This window comes from Notolepis coatsorum (assembly GCF_963971535.1).
Source record: "Notolepis coatsorum genome assembly, chromosome: 5".
Taxonomy (NCBI): Eukaryota; Metazoa; Chordata; class Actinopteri; order Aulopiformes; family Paralepididae; genus Notolepis; species Notolepis coatsorum.
The window spans coordinates 12049439-12064878 of NC_140169.1; the positions used below are offsets into that span (position 1 = coordinate 12049439).

General features: G+C 47.5%; 1 protein-coding gene across 1 annotated transcript in view; it reads left to right on the forward strand.

Moving 5' to 3' along the window:
- Nucleotides 1–279: 279 nt before the first annotated feature.
- The window catches only part of LOC311228752 (atypical chemokine receptor 3-like), a gene marked incomplete at its 3' end in the record, with an annotated part of 28510 nt that continues 13349 nt past the window's right edge, over nucleotides 280–15440 (forward strand). The window contains exon 1 of the mRNA XM_084314694.1: nucleotides 280–345. The remainder of the gene's footprint in view (nucleotides 346–15440) is intronic.

The following is a 15440-nucleotide window of genomic DNA, read 5'->3' on the forward strand; positions in this document are numbered from 1 at the left end:
TAAAATGTGTCCCAGTCTGTTCGAGACACTACTGTCCATCACTGAGACATACGTGGAAATCTGTTGCATTATTATTATGAATTCTCTAGTTGCTGTATGTTGAAGTCTGGGAGGTGTCAGCAGTGCGGTGGGAGGGACGAGTCAGTCGGTCCAGTGGAGACACGAGGCAGAGAGAGAGAGGGAGGGAGGGAGAGAGACCAGAGAGATTGTATTGGAACGCGCGCTGCACGCACCGTGGAAAACTAATCCCAACTGTGTAAAGTGAAACTCAGAAGCTGCTTTTATATATTTTTTATTTTACGCAAAAAAAGAGGAGGAAGTTATAACGACTACCCTGAAAAGAAAGTAAGTAATTCAATGAGTTTATCATCCGCAAGAGAATTAGGCCAGATGATAAGTCCGCAACTTCTCTGCGAATTAATGCTTTCACAACGTTGTCCTCCAGAGAGCCCATACTTTTAGTGTCTGTCATTATTATTATTATTATTATTATTATTATTATTATTATTATTATTATTATTATTATTATTATTATTATTATTATTATTATTATTATTATTATTATTATTATTATTATTATTATTATTATTATTATTATTACTCATTGCCAAATTGTGTGTGGACTGTGGAGGTTTACCAAACCTTTCTCTTGGAACCCCGGTTGGCTGCAAAGTGCCCAGTGGCTCCAGGGTCTGCGGCTTCCCAGCGGGGGGCCTATTAAAAAGTCCCTGTGACATTAGTTAGGTTAGGTTACCATTGTATACAAAACCTGCCGTCTGATAAGGAAAGTTTGTTTGCTTTCGCCAAGAAGATACAGTCCAAGTGAACGATAAAATGATTTGTGTCCTTATTAAGCGCAGGAAACCCTTTAGACTGGTGTGTGATTTATGACGCTTAATTTGCACGACAGAAGCCTATAAACAGACCGGAGAAACTTATTGCAGTTATTATAGCCTCTGTCCGCCCGCACCTGCTCTGGCTATTATTTTTCAGAATATTAACATATGAAAATAACCTCTCAACTGCTCATTATTGGTTATGTCTTGAAAAACAATAGGATTTTGACATGCGTTTCTACTAATGTGCTAGGAGTCTAGGACGAGAGATACAGCGAGTGTGTTTGTGTGTGTGTGTGCGTGCGTGCGTGCGTGTGTGCGTGCGTGTGTGTGTGTGTGTGTGAGTGAAAGAGAGAGGGGCCTAACATTAAACCATTCATATATTATGCAAACACACAATGATATACAGGGATAGATGCAGCTATACCTTTTGCTAAGAGAACATTTTCCAAAGAGTATAGAACAGAGAGAGAAACAGAGATGCATACACACACACACACAATGAGAGCGGGAGTGAGAGAGACAGAGATGCACACACACACACACACACACAATAGAAAGAGCGAGAGTGAGAGAGAGATTATACACACACACACACACACACACACACACACACAATAAAGAGAGCGAGAGTGAGAGAGATGCACACACACACACACAATAGAGAGAGTGAGAGAGACAGATTATGCACACACACACACACAATAGAGAGTGAGAGAGACATACAGTATGCACACACACAATAGAGAGAGCGAGAGAGAGAGACAGATATGCACACACAGGTATCTGTTGTCTGATGGTGTGGCAGTGTGGGGGTTAATGGGCTTGAAGCCGGTGAGGCTTCCTGGCACCTCCAGGTATTTTCCCTATAATAGGTGGGAATTAAAGCGACGCGGCACGAGGGCCTGGGCATTAGCATACAAGATCCCACTATCAGGGATGACTTCATACAAGATCCCACTATCAGGGAGCACTTCCATCCTGCAGCTCCAAGCTGTGACAACCTTGGGCCTTTTGGTGACATTGTTAAATGACGTGGGCTTCCAAAAAGGCCCACAATAGTAAGAAAACAATAGTAGTGAAGATCTTTTCTCTCTCTCTCTCCCCCCGTCTCTCTCTGTCTCTCTCTCTCTCCCTCCCCCTCTCTCCCCCCCCTCTCTCTCTCTCTCCCTCTCTCTCTCTCCCCTCTCTCTCTCTCCTTCCGTCTCTCTCTCTCTCTCTCTCTCTCTCTCTCTCTCTCTCTCTCTCCATCTCTCTCTGTCTCTCTCCCCCCCCTCTCTCTCTCCCTCTCTCTCTCCCCCCTTCTTCAATGCAACTATCTATTGGACACAGAGTTCAACCACAACTGTGGTTCTTCAGTGGGGGAGGGAGATGCTTGTGTTTAATTGACCCTGCTCTGAAAATTGTAATCTGCATTTTGCTATGATGCCCCTCTAGCTCATGGAATGAACTCCAACAGTCCTTAAAGCTTGAGATTCTCCCCTCTGTTGCAGAGTTTAAAACCTTGATCTCCAACCTTTGTCAATCATGACTTGATTGTTATCCTTACTTGTCTTATTCTTATTGTTATGATTTTATATGCTGTGTGATTATTTTGCCTAACTCTGCATGTACACTCAACGTGACTGTAAATGAGGGAAACCTCAGTTGCCTTTCGAGTTTAAATAAAGGTTTGAAATTAAATGAAATAATGATAATAGGTGCAATTCACTAACCTGGATCCAGCCCTCCAGCTAGAAAACACAAAGATGAAGATACTAAATGCCAAGTTAGTGCAGGACAAATTAAAGGGGTTTAAAGGTACACGCCAACATTATGGGAAATGTGCTTACTGTTTTCTCCAGAGTCAGACAAGAAGATAGCTATACCAATGTCCTGAGCCAATGTATGCTGAGCTAGGCTAGCTTGCAGCTGGATAGCTTTCTACTGAATGCACAGAGTAGAATTGCAGTAGAATGCAAAACAGTGTTTTTTTGTGAAGTGTCCCTTTAATGTAGTTCATTGAATTCCAATGGATTCCAACTTGACAGTGTTGCAAATGGATTTAGAAGCTCACCAGACAACTTTACCAATCAGTTAACTCACCGGGCACATTCACTGCCAGTGGTACCAGCAAATTGGCTGATGGCTGGTTTTAATGTCAAGCCTTGAATGAGTTCACTGAGGTTTTAACTGAATATAATAATTATAGTATAGTTATAGTATAAGTGTTAGCCAAAAACAGATGTAACTTAACCTAAAGGGCATGTACGTTGTGGTCCGGATGTCCTCACGCACACTAATGCAAAGTCAGTTATTACTGGCGGTAATTGAAAACCTATGCACCCTGACTCATGACTCTATGCAACATTAACCCATCCATCTACATTCATTGCACAGACATGAACACACACTCACTTTAAACACTCACCTTTAACATTCAAATCAAATTTATTTATTATTTGTACATTCACTTTAGACACTTTAAACACTTTTTAACACTACACCATATGTTATCTATTTATTAGAAAAAGATTTGCACTACATCCATACCTAATTTTTGCATTTAGCATTTCTTTTTAAAGTTTGCATTTTTTGTACCTCATTGTATGCATTTTATTTCATTGTACTTTAGGTTGTACTCTAGTTTGTATATTGTATATTTGTATAGTGTTGGGACTTTCTTTTTCTTTTGACTTTTTTACTGTATGAAGCACATTCTCAGGGGCTCATACAGAACCAAGCATTTCAGTGTAATGCAGTGGTGCAGTCGTAATATGGGAACTGGTAACACGCCACGTGCATGCGCACAGAACTGATTTATACACACACACACACGCACGCACATGTGATCTGGTAACACTGCGTGTAACCGCGTGTGACCACGACTGCACCACTGGTGTAATGTGAATGTACCTTATATGTGACAAATAAAACAAAACTTGAACTTGTATCTCTACTCAGCAGCTTCCCAGGGATTAAGAAGATTATTTTAAGATTGTGTCAGTATTTGTATTTATTCAGTTAACATTGTGTACCAGTATTTGTATTTATTCAGTTAAGATTGGTTACCAGTACTTGTATTTATTCAGTTAAGATTGGTTACCAGTACTTGTATTTATTCAGTTAAGATTGTGTACCAGTACTTGTGATGGTAAACGTGACTGCTGTAACTAAGCGGTCGTCTTCCACTCTAACCTGCTGCGTTGCCCAGTGGTCTGTGACCTGAGATTTAACCACTCCATGCCCACTGACACTGACTACAGAGCTAGCCTTCCTCACCAGCTTGTTCAGTTTGTCTCTCATTCCAGAGCTAGTCTTCCTCACCAGCTTGTTCAGTTTGTCTCTCATTCCAGAGCTAGTCTTCCTCACCAGCTTGTTCAGTTTGTCTCTCACTACAGAGCTAGTCTTCCTCACCAGCTTGTTCAGTTCTCCGCTAGCCGCAGAGGCTAGATAGTGTTAGAGGCACTGGAGAAATCAAAGAACAAGAATCACTGTGCTGTGCAGCCTCTTCAGGTGTGTGTAGGCTCTGTGGAGCATGTAGATGATGGCCTCTCCAGGTGCGTGTAGGCTCTGTGGAGCATGTAGATGATGGTCTCTCCAGGCAGGGGGCAAAATTAAAGCCCGCCACCCGCCATTGGCGGGCAGTTTTTACGTTTGGCGCCTCCCACTGAGAGGTCTGCCCGCCGCGTGGCGGGCAATAATAGTCATGTGAAAATCGAAAATCATGATCCAATTCTTAGCGCAGTTCTCACTCGCTGTCTCAGCACAGACATGCAGCGCACCGCGCACTGCTGCTCCTACCTCTCCCGCATCTGTTTCTGTATGCTGCATGTAAACAGAGGCTATTGCCTCGGACAGTCACCGTGACGTTAGTCTAGTCAGAGGGACCTCCGTGAGCTAATGTTAGCTACTGTTACAAAATGACCCAGTCAACTATTCACTTTTAGTTTAATACATGAGGCATTGTGTAACGTTATCCAGCCGGCTAGCTACTGATAGCTCCCGACATCAACAACTGCTCCAGCAAGTGTCCAGTGCATAATACCTCCGTTGGCTAGGTAGCTCATGTTAGCCCACGTTAGCTCACTAGTCACCACGAAATGTCCCAGTAAACTAAATAGTTCAGAGGCGTTGTCCCAACGCCATCCAGCAGTAGCTACAGATAGCTCCTGACATCAATGTCCTCAAACAAGGGACTAAACACGTTTCGCAATTATGCCACAACAATGTGGAACGCCCTACCCAAAGCTGTAAAGGAATGTGAATCCCTGCCCACATTCAAAACCGCTCTTAAAGAGCACCTACGGGAGGCTGCAATTCGAAACTGGCCACCGTAAATGCCCAAAACCCCCACCACCTCCTAATAGACAGTCTCCTCCCCACCGCATGTATATATTCCCTCCCCGCCGTATGTATATTTCTCTCCCCCCCACCCACCCCCCCCCCCCCCTAATGTACAGTCCCCTCCCCATCATATGTATATACTCTGTCAGGATCTAGGGGTAACAGTACTGTATATTGGAATACCGTTTATGTCACAAATGTATCAGTACTAAATACCTATATGTCCCTATGCCATAAATGTCATGTATGTTGTGTATGTCATAAATGTCTATGTTGTGAAGGGCCAGATTAAACCGAATATATATATTTATTTATATATATATATTTAATTGTATTTGTATATTCTCTAATATTCCCTGATATCCCTTGTATATTCCTTGTACAATATGCATTGAATATCCATTCTAGCCTACTGAACATCCCATAATAGTCTCCATTCTACTATTGGTCGAGACCTTGGTGCCAGGCTGCCATACCCCTCAGACCCAGTTCAAACGTACCGCTCGACATGTACGAACAAGTCCTAGTTCCGCGTAGGAATTTGGCTACCGCACCACTAATGGGACTATTTGTTCATAGTGCGTATATATACTGCGCTACTAAAGTAGGACTTTCTTTTCAGTCCAGTTTCTTACCCTCCAATAGAGTCACAGACGTAAAGCCTCCCCGCGACGCCACGTGTGGGAGTAAGGCCAAGTTCGCCTACCATCGGTATTGAGACATCGTGTATATTAATATTTGAATAGTCATATTTGGCACTATATCGTCGAGTTGGACGTAGTCTATTAAGCTAATAATAGTCTGTTAATATATAGTGCTTCGTGCGGTGAGAATACTACCGTAGTCAGTACCCCATAGTTTCGGGCAGAGAACTGGCTGCTTACCCAGGGTGGTTGACCCTATGTGAAGCTGCACCCGAGGAGCCCCAGAGCCGACGAGCGAGTGGACCTGTATACCGGATTATTCTACCGACGACAGCCCGCCTTCCCAGGCACGGATTATGCTTTGGATACTTTGATTATTCCATGGATAAAGACCCCCGACACTGCCGTGTGTTGGAACCCCCCCCCCTGGAGAGGACGCAAGGTGAGGAGACGCTCTGCAAGACGAGGTCTCTTCACGTCTCTCCCCCGTGGACCGGAGAGAGCCGGCCCACAAAGAGTCCACCTGCTTTCATCTGTGGTCCAAGGATCGCCGGCGCATTGAACGGCACTACACTGGGTTCACCTGGGATACCCTTGGCCGGACGAGGCAGCTGGATTCTACCCCCCCCCCCCCCCCTCCTACTCCTGTCGGCTTACAAGCGACCGGATTAACCCCCTCTAGTGTATCCAGCCTATAATCATTAAAGTATCATTGCTGTTATTCCTTAACTATTCCAGGTCGTATATTTACCACCTGCGCCTTCAGAGATTGGACATTCTCTATTGATATACCGACGAATACTCCTTGCCATAAAAGTGCATACTATTTCAATTCATAAATGTAATTAAGTGATTAAGTGCTTATTCTACACACCATCGCTGTGTAGGAAATAAAGACCTGTTTCTAATTCGTACATTTGTGTTGGATCCGTTTCATCTACGTGAGAGTGTTCATGATAATATATTTATGCCGTGTACTGGGTGGCAGAATATTAAGTACAAAGGTAGTGGTAGTAAGTATCATATCTAGTAATACAGTCAGGGAATTGTACCCCTCAGTTACAATTGGTCCTTCGAGCCGGATGGTAATTAGTGTAATATTAATATAGTGTTATTAATATTGAAATGGCCTATGATGAACACTCCACGAAACGATCCTCCTAACCAACGCCCGCAGCGCGAACGACGGCTCCCTCAGTACTTAGAGGCTTACGCTGTCAGTCAACAACCTAGTCTTCTACTAACAGTAAACGCGGTAAAACTAGAAAGTAAAAGTATGTCTAACCCCAACGCCCAGACTACCCCGACCATAGAGGCCCCTACGGGCTCTAATGTAACTGACCAAGTTCACGGTGGGGACCAGTGGGAACCAGACATGACTTCACACCCCGCCAGTACTGAAGAAGTAGTCCCCGATGAGTCCCGGGAGGAAGACAACGCTACCGAGAAAGAACTCGGCACGGAAGAAGACGGGGAGAGCACCGTGGAGATAGAGCTCCAAGGCTCCGCAAGGAGTACCCCGAGGGAAGGCTCCCCTATACAACCGCCTTCTCCCAGCGAGGCAGAGAGGACCCTACAGCAGGCATTCCTCGTCAGCCTGAAAGCCTCTACTGAACGCGATAGACTCCAGGGTGAACGCGATCGATTGCAGCTACAGCAACGGAGCGAAGAAGAGCACATACGCCTGGAAATAAGACGCATTCAGATGGAAGAGAATGTGGCCCGAGACCGAGCAGACAGCCAGCGAGCAGCTGCTGGTGCTCTACGGGACGCAGAGCGCGACAGACAGCAAGCGCAACTAATAGAACAGCTGATCAGACGGACAACACCCTCTCCCTCCGCCAGAGGCTCCAGGAACTCGTCTAGACACACCTCCAGGGCGGCATCCCCTAGCCGAGTAAACAACCCTGAACTTGACCAACAGACGAGGTCTATACCCCCCACAGACCACCTCCCCCCACCGGTCCAAGCGAGACCTAGCAACCGGGAAGGAGCAGCATATCCTGTGGAGAGGCTAAACCAGAGACTACAAGCACTGGATGACCTAACTGAAGACGAAGAGGAAGAGGAGGAGAACCACGCCCGAAGACAGCACAGTACTCTACCGGACCAGGATGTCCGGTACAGCCCAGGCTATACTCCCGCGGAGCTGCGCTACAGACCCCCGACTCTATACACGGGTGAGCACGACGCACGACCCGCACCGAGGAACAGCACCTGGACAAGCGGGCCATGGTACACTGCCGGTACCAGCCCATACCAAGGAGCGGGAGGAGACTCGCCTAGGAGGCCTCTCCCCCAACGCTCGCCGATGTATCCACAGTCAGCGTCATACATTGGCATGCCTATGGTACCCGACTTCACCCAAGAGAACCGGGCCCAGTATACAGAACTCCGCATGTGTCTGGAGACCATGTTGGTGGATGTATTGGATGAACGCCACAAATACGCCATCCTACTGCAGCACTTAAAGGTGCCCCGCGCACATAATATAGCGCTCGCCTACGCGACTTCCACCACCCCATACACAGCAGCGCTGGTAGCATTGGACCAGAGGTATGGGCGCATATGGGATTACGTGATCCAGGAGATCCGACACATCGACCGCTTACCCCCAGCAATAGACAATCGAGCACTGGACGACCTGTCCATCAGAGTGCAGTCCCTGGTAGGGATGTTGGGAGCGCAAAGAGAGAAGGGGAAGTATGAACTTTACGCCAACTCAAATGTGGAAAGGATTCTGGAGAAGCTGCCGCCCGCTCGTCAGGAGCGCTTTAGGCGGCAGAGGGACCACAGAGACCCGAATGGCCCCGAACCGAACCTCCTCGATCTAGCAGACTTCCTGGCGAGAGAAGTCAGCAGCCTACGGCTAGATACATTCGGACGGAGCACCCCTGGCTCCAGAGAAGGAACCAGACGACTAAATGATGGAAGAAGATCGGTGACTGTGATGCACCAATCGGAGTCAGTACCGAGCAGCAGGAGCCACAGTACCCCCTCCAGAACGGAGAAGTGGAAGATAGTGTGCCCCTACTGTGAGAAAGAACACTGGCTAGCGCAATGTGACTCCTTCCCCAAGCTGAACGCGGAGGAAGCAGGTCAATGGATAAAGTCCAACAAGCGCTGTTTTCGCTGTGCGCGCTCACACATGGCAGCCGAATGCCGCTTAAAGAAAAGGTGCACCAAGTGCGATGGAGCCCATCTGGACATACTTCACGACAGTAACAGACGGCGCCCTTCACCTGCACCATCCAGCCGCAAAGCGAGCGTCATGTACATCGATCCCGCCAGCAGCAGTGGAGCCCGAGTACTCCTAAAAGTAGTGCGTGTGACACTAAGCTACCAGAATAAAGTCCTGGACACTTACGCCGTCCTCGATGACGGGTCAGAGAAGACCCTGCTGCTCGCCTCCGCTGCGGCCCAGCTAGGGCTGCGGGGAAGCGAAACCCAAATGACAATTCGGACAATAAGACGAGATTTGAAGACGATAAAGGGCGAGAATGTCTCATTCACTATCGCAGCAAGCGGCCAGCCTGAGCGACGGTACCAGATTGCAGACGCTTTCAGCAGCCAAGAAATAGGACTGTCGCGGTACACATACCCCGTCGCCAAGCTGATGGAGAAATATGCACATCTGCGCAAGTTACCGATCCCGCTCATAGACAATGCTATGCCGACCCTGTTGATAGGCTCCGACCATGCAGACCTCATTGTCCCGATAGACCGGGTTCATACCGGACCCCGAGGCTGCCCTGCAGCAGTCGAGACCCGTTTGGGATGGACTCTCCAAGGCCCGCTCGCCAAATCTCTCAACCGAAGTACAGCCACTAGATGTCTCCACTCCCGAGTCACAGAGGGAGAAACCGCACTCCTGCAACACGTAGAGCGGCTATGGACCTTGGAACAGATGCCCTTTAAGAACGGAAAGAAAGACATTCGCTCTAAAGATGACATTTACGCCATTCACCTCCTCGAGACAGGGACCAAGAGAGTCCCGGTCAACGGCGTGTTGAGATACGCCACGCCACTCCTGCGGCGAGAAGGAATGCCTACTTTCCACCCCAAGACAGACGCCACAGAACGGTACCTGCTGAACACGGAGCGGCGCTTAGCCAAGAACCCCGCCCAAGAGGGTGTATACCGCGCTGAGATTGAGAAGCTCATCACAGCGGGACACGTCACAAAGATGGACATTAAAGAGGCTGACCAGACCACTGAATCGTGGTACGTGCCCCACCACAAGGTCCATCACAACGGTAAAGACCGCATAGTATTTAACTGCAGCTACCAGATCGGATCCCAAAATCTAAATAAAGAGTTACTGCCCGGTCCCACACTCGGCCCCTCCCTACTCGGCGTTCTACTCCGCTTCCGCCAGGAAAAGGTGGCCATCAGCGGGGACATTAAAGGAATGTTCCTGCAGGTGAGATTAGTAGAGGCGGACAAGCCCCTGTTACGGTTCCTATGGAGAGAGAAGCCAGGAGATGAGCACCCAGCCATCTACCAATGGGAAGTCCTCCCCTTCGGAACGACGTGCAGCCCCTGCTGTGCGACATTTGCACTACAGAAACATGTAGCAGAGGACCCAGCAGCGGACGAAGAGGTCCGACACAGCGTAAAGAACAGCTTCTACGTAGACAACTGTCTACAAAGCCTTTCAACCCAGGAAGAAGCCGAGGCTCTCCTGATTAAACTCCGCGCCTCATTGATCAAAGGCGGCTTTGATCTCAGGCAGTGGGCCAGCAGCGATCCGCAAGTACTGCGCAGCCTCTCCTCCGAAGACAAGGCAGCCAGCAGCGAGACCTGGATGGCTACAATCCCGGGAGAAGCCCAGGAGATGACCCTGGGATTGGTGTGGCGATTCAAAACAGATTCGCTTCACTACAGACACAAGCCCCTGACTACGGAGCAGGGAAGGCCGGCGGCGGCGCCGACCACCAGACGGAGTGTGTACACAACACTCGCCCGACAATATGACCCGCTAGGATGTATTCTACCGTACACCACCAGGGCAAAAATGATTGTACGAGCATTGTGGGACAAGGACCAGGGCTGGGACGACCCCATTCCCGCACACCTTGCATCCACCTGGAGAGAGTGGGAGATGGAGCTCCACTCACTCCCAGGCGTTAATATGCGCCGAAGCTACTTCCCACCCACGGTGAGGCCAGAGACATGTAAAATGGACTTACACGTCTTCAGTGACGCCTCAGAGGTCGCATACGGATCAGTAGCCTACTTGCGGGCCCAAGACCAGGGGGGAGAGATCTACACAGCATTTGTCCTCGCCCGCTCGAGAATAGCCCCACGCAAGCAACAATCTATCCCACGTCTAGAGCTCTGCGCAGCCCTAGCCGGAGCGCACCTAGCCACGCTCATCCAACGTGAGCTCACCATACCGGTGTCTAGAACAATCCTGTGGTCAGATTCCACGACGGTACTCGCCTGGATCAAATCGGACTCATGCAAGTACAAAGTCTTCGTGGGAGTCAGAGTCACCGAGATTCAAGACTTAACCGAAGAGTTAACCGGAGAAACAGAGTGGCGCTACGTTGATACAAAACAGAACCCAGCTGACGTCATCACCCGGGGGATGCCCCTGGATGACCTCACCCGTCGCAATGTCTACAGTGACGGCCCCGCATTCCTAAGACTCCCGGAAGGACAGTGGCCCATGCCTATCCCGAGGGAAGCAAGTCCAGAGGAGGTGGAAATTAAGAAGTCTGTGTTCTGTGGATTGAGCACCGTAGCCTCCACCGACCCTAACATAAACGATTGCACGTCCATAGAGAGTGCACAACAAAGAACATTCCTGCGGTACCACCCGGAGTGCAAGTCCCCCGCTGATATGTCAGCAGCTAACTACGAGGAAGCAGAATTGCTTCTACTGCAGCGAGCCCAGAGAGACTCGTTCCCCGATGAATTGGCCTGTCTACAGGGAGGAAAGCCCGTCCCATCCGACAGCAGATTAATTCACCTGGCCCCCGAGAGCGACGCTCACACCCTCATCAGAGTGGGTGGTCGCCTACGCAGAGCCCCCAATCTACCGGATGACATTAAACACTACCTACCGTCTCTACAGACCCGCCAGAAGTGGGTAAAGGAGAGAGACAATTTGACAGAAGGAACAGTCGTCATGATTATTGATCAATCACTGCCCAGAGCTATGTGGCCGGCCGGCCGCGTAAGCAAAGTGATCACCGGTGCCGACGGCAAGGTCCGAGCAGCTGAAGTGCTCGTCCAGGGTCGCACTTACACCCGTCCCGTGGCAAGGCTCATAGAACTGCCTCGACTCCCAGACACAATCGATGATGACCATGACCCTACAACCCTATGACTTTGTGAAGTTGACTGACCCCTACAGCAAACCCTTATGTGTAAATAGACAACGCGATTAATCTGTCTCTGTTTAACTGATTAGGTCTGGGACCTATTCAGGGGGTGGCTGTTGTGAAGGGCCAGATTAAACCGAATATATATATTTATTTATATATATATATTTAATTGTATTTGTATATTCTCTAATATTCCCTGATATCCCTTGTATATTCCTTGTACAATATGCATTGAATATCCATTCTAGCCTACTGAACATCCCATAATAGTCTCCATTCTACTATTGGTCGAGACCTTGGTGCCAGGCTGCCATACCCCTCAGACCCAGTTCAAACGTACCGCTCGACATGTACGAACAAGTCCTAGTTCCGCGTAGGAATTTGGCTACCGCACCACTAATGGGACTATTTGTTCATAGTGCGTATATATACTGCGCTACTAAAGTAGGACTTTCTTTTCAGTCCAGTTTCTTACCCTCCAATAGAGTCACAGACGTAAAGCCTCCCCGCGACGCCACGTGTGGGAGTAAGGCCAAGTTCGCCTACCATCGGTATTGAGACATCGTGTATATTAATATTTGAATAGTCATATTTGGCACTATATCGTCGAGTTGGACGTAGTCTATTAAGCTAATAATAGTCTGTTAATATATAGTGCTTCGTGCGGTGAGAATACTACCGTAGTCAGTACCCCATCGTTTCGGGCAGAGAACTGGCTGCTTACCCAGGGTGGTTGACCCTATGTGAAGCTGCACCCGAGGAGCCCCAGAGCCGACGAGCGAGTGGACCTGTATACCGGATTATTCTACCGACGACAGCCCGCCTTCCCAGGCACGGATTATGCTTTGGATACTTTGATTATTCCATGGATAAAGACCCCCGACACTGCCGTGTGTTGGAACCCCCCCCCCTGGAGAGGACGCAAGGTGAGGAGACGCTCTGCAAGACGAGGTCTCTTCACGTCTCTCCCCCGTGGACCGGAGAGAGCCGGCCCACAAAGAGTCCACCTGCTTTCATCTGTGGTCCAAGGATCGCCGGCGCATTGAACGGCACTACAGTGGGTTCACCTGGGATACCCTTGGCCGGACGAGGCAGCTGGATTCTACCCCCCCCCCCCTCCTACTCCTGTCGGCTTACAAGCGACCGGATTAACCCCCTCTAGTGTATCCAGCCTATAATCATTAAAGTATCATTGCTGTTATTCCTTAACTATTCCAGGTCGTATATTTACCACCTGCGCCTTCAGAGATTGGACATTCTCTATTGATATACCGACGAATACTCCTTGCCATAAAAGTGCATACTATTTCAATTCATAAATGTAATTAAGTGATTAAGTGCTTATTCTACACACCATCGCTGTGTAGGAAATAAAGACCTGTTTCTAATTCGTACATTTGTGTTGGATCCGTTTCATCTACGTGAGAGTGTTCATGATAATATATTTATGCCGTGTACTGGGTGGCCGAATATTAAGTACAAAGGTAGTGGTAGTAAGTATCATATCTAGTAATACAGTCAGGGAATTGTACCCCTCAGTTACAGTCTATATGAATTGAAAATGGGGGACCCTGATGGAAACAAGACAAACGTCTTTCTCAGGTCTGCATCCCCTTAACAATTGTATGTATTGAGCCGTACTGTATTGTACCCATTCTGCAATCTGTTAAATAAAGTTTTCATTCATTCATTCATTCATTCATTCATTCATTCATTCATTCATTCATTCATTCATTCTACAACATGCGTATTCGAGCCCCTGGCTTACATCGCATGAGGGCTGCTGAATAGGGTCCAGCTGCAGCGCAGGAGAATCCTTTCATGCTGAATGTAGAGTTTAGGGACCAGCTGTAGCGCCGGAGAATCCTTGCTGGAGCTGGAGGCCACTCGAGTATACACACAGACAGTGGAGCTGTTTGCAGACAGCGAGGTGGCGATGTCTCGCAGATAATACAACTACAAGTATGATTATATAATATATATATTTTATTAAAAAAAAATTATATAAAATAATAATAATAATTTTTTTAATCAAAAAAAAGTTGGCAGGTAAGAAATATGCTTGGCGGGTAGATTCTTCCCATCTACCCGCCACTGGCCGGTGAGTCAAAAAGTTAATTTCGTGCCCTGTCTCCAGGTGTGTGTAGGCTCTGTGGAGCATGTAGATGATGGTCTCTCTAGGTGCATGTAGGCTCTGTGGAGCATGTAGATGATGGCCTCTCCAGGTGTGTGTAGGCTCTGTGGAGCATGTAGATGATGGCCTCTCCAGGTGTGTAGGGTTGGGCATCGTTTGGATTTGAACGATTCTGGTTCCGATTCCGATTCTCCATATCGATTCCTGTTCTAAACGATTCTCGATTCCGATTCTTTGAGGTGCAGGTCAAAACAGGTCACAGCTTATTTCGAAGGAGATTTTTTATTTTATTTTTATTTCACAAAGAAAATCATACTATTCACATTTTCAGTTGACTTGATACAGTTTAATTTGGTTGCTGTACTGTAACTAGGGTATTAATTAACAAAGTAAAAAAAAAAAAAAAAAGTAAAAAAAAAAAAAAAAAAAAAAAAAAAAATTTAGAATCGAAATTCAAATATGTTACTTCCGGTTCCAGAACCAGAAGTTAGGAACCGGTTCCTATTAGAACCGGTTTTCGGTGCCCAACCCTACGAGGTGTGTGTAGGCTCTGTGGAGCATGTAGATGATGGTCTCTCCAGGTGTGTGTAGGCTCTGTGGAGCATGTAGATGATGGTCTCTCCAGGTGTGTGTAGGCTCTGTGGAGCATGTAGATGATGGCCTCTCTAGGTGTGTGTAGGCTCTGTGGAGCATGTAGATGATGGCCTCTCACATCTATATATTTAAATAAATAATTCTATACTTGAAGATGCTGAACAACAGCTTTGTTGTTGTTGAATCAAGTCAAATCCTAGGTATATTGTGCGCGTGAACGTGTGGCACACTTCATGAATGAATGAATGAATGAAAACTTTATTTAACAGATTGCAGAATGGGTACAATACAGTACGGCTCAATACATACAATTGTTAAGGGGATGCAGACCAGAGAAAGACGTTTGTCTTGTTTCCATCAGGGTCCCCCATTTTCAATTCATATAGACATTTATGACATACATAACATACATGACATTTATGGCATAGGGACATATAGGTATTTAGTACTGATACATTTGTGACATAGGCGGTATTCAAATATACAGTACTGTTACCCCTAGATCCTGACAGAGTATATACATATGATGGGGAGGGGACTGTACATTAGGAGGGGGTGGGTGGGTGGGAGG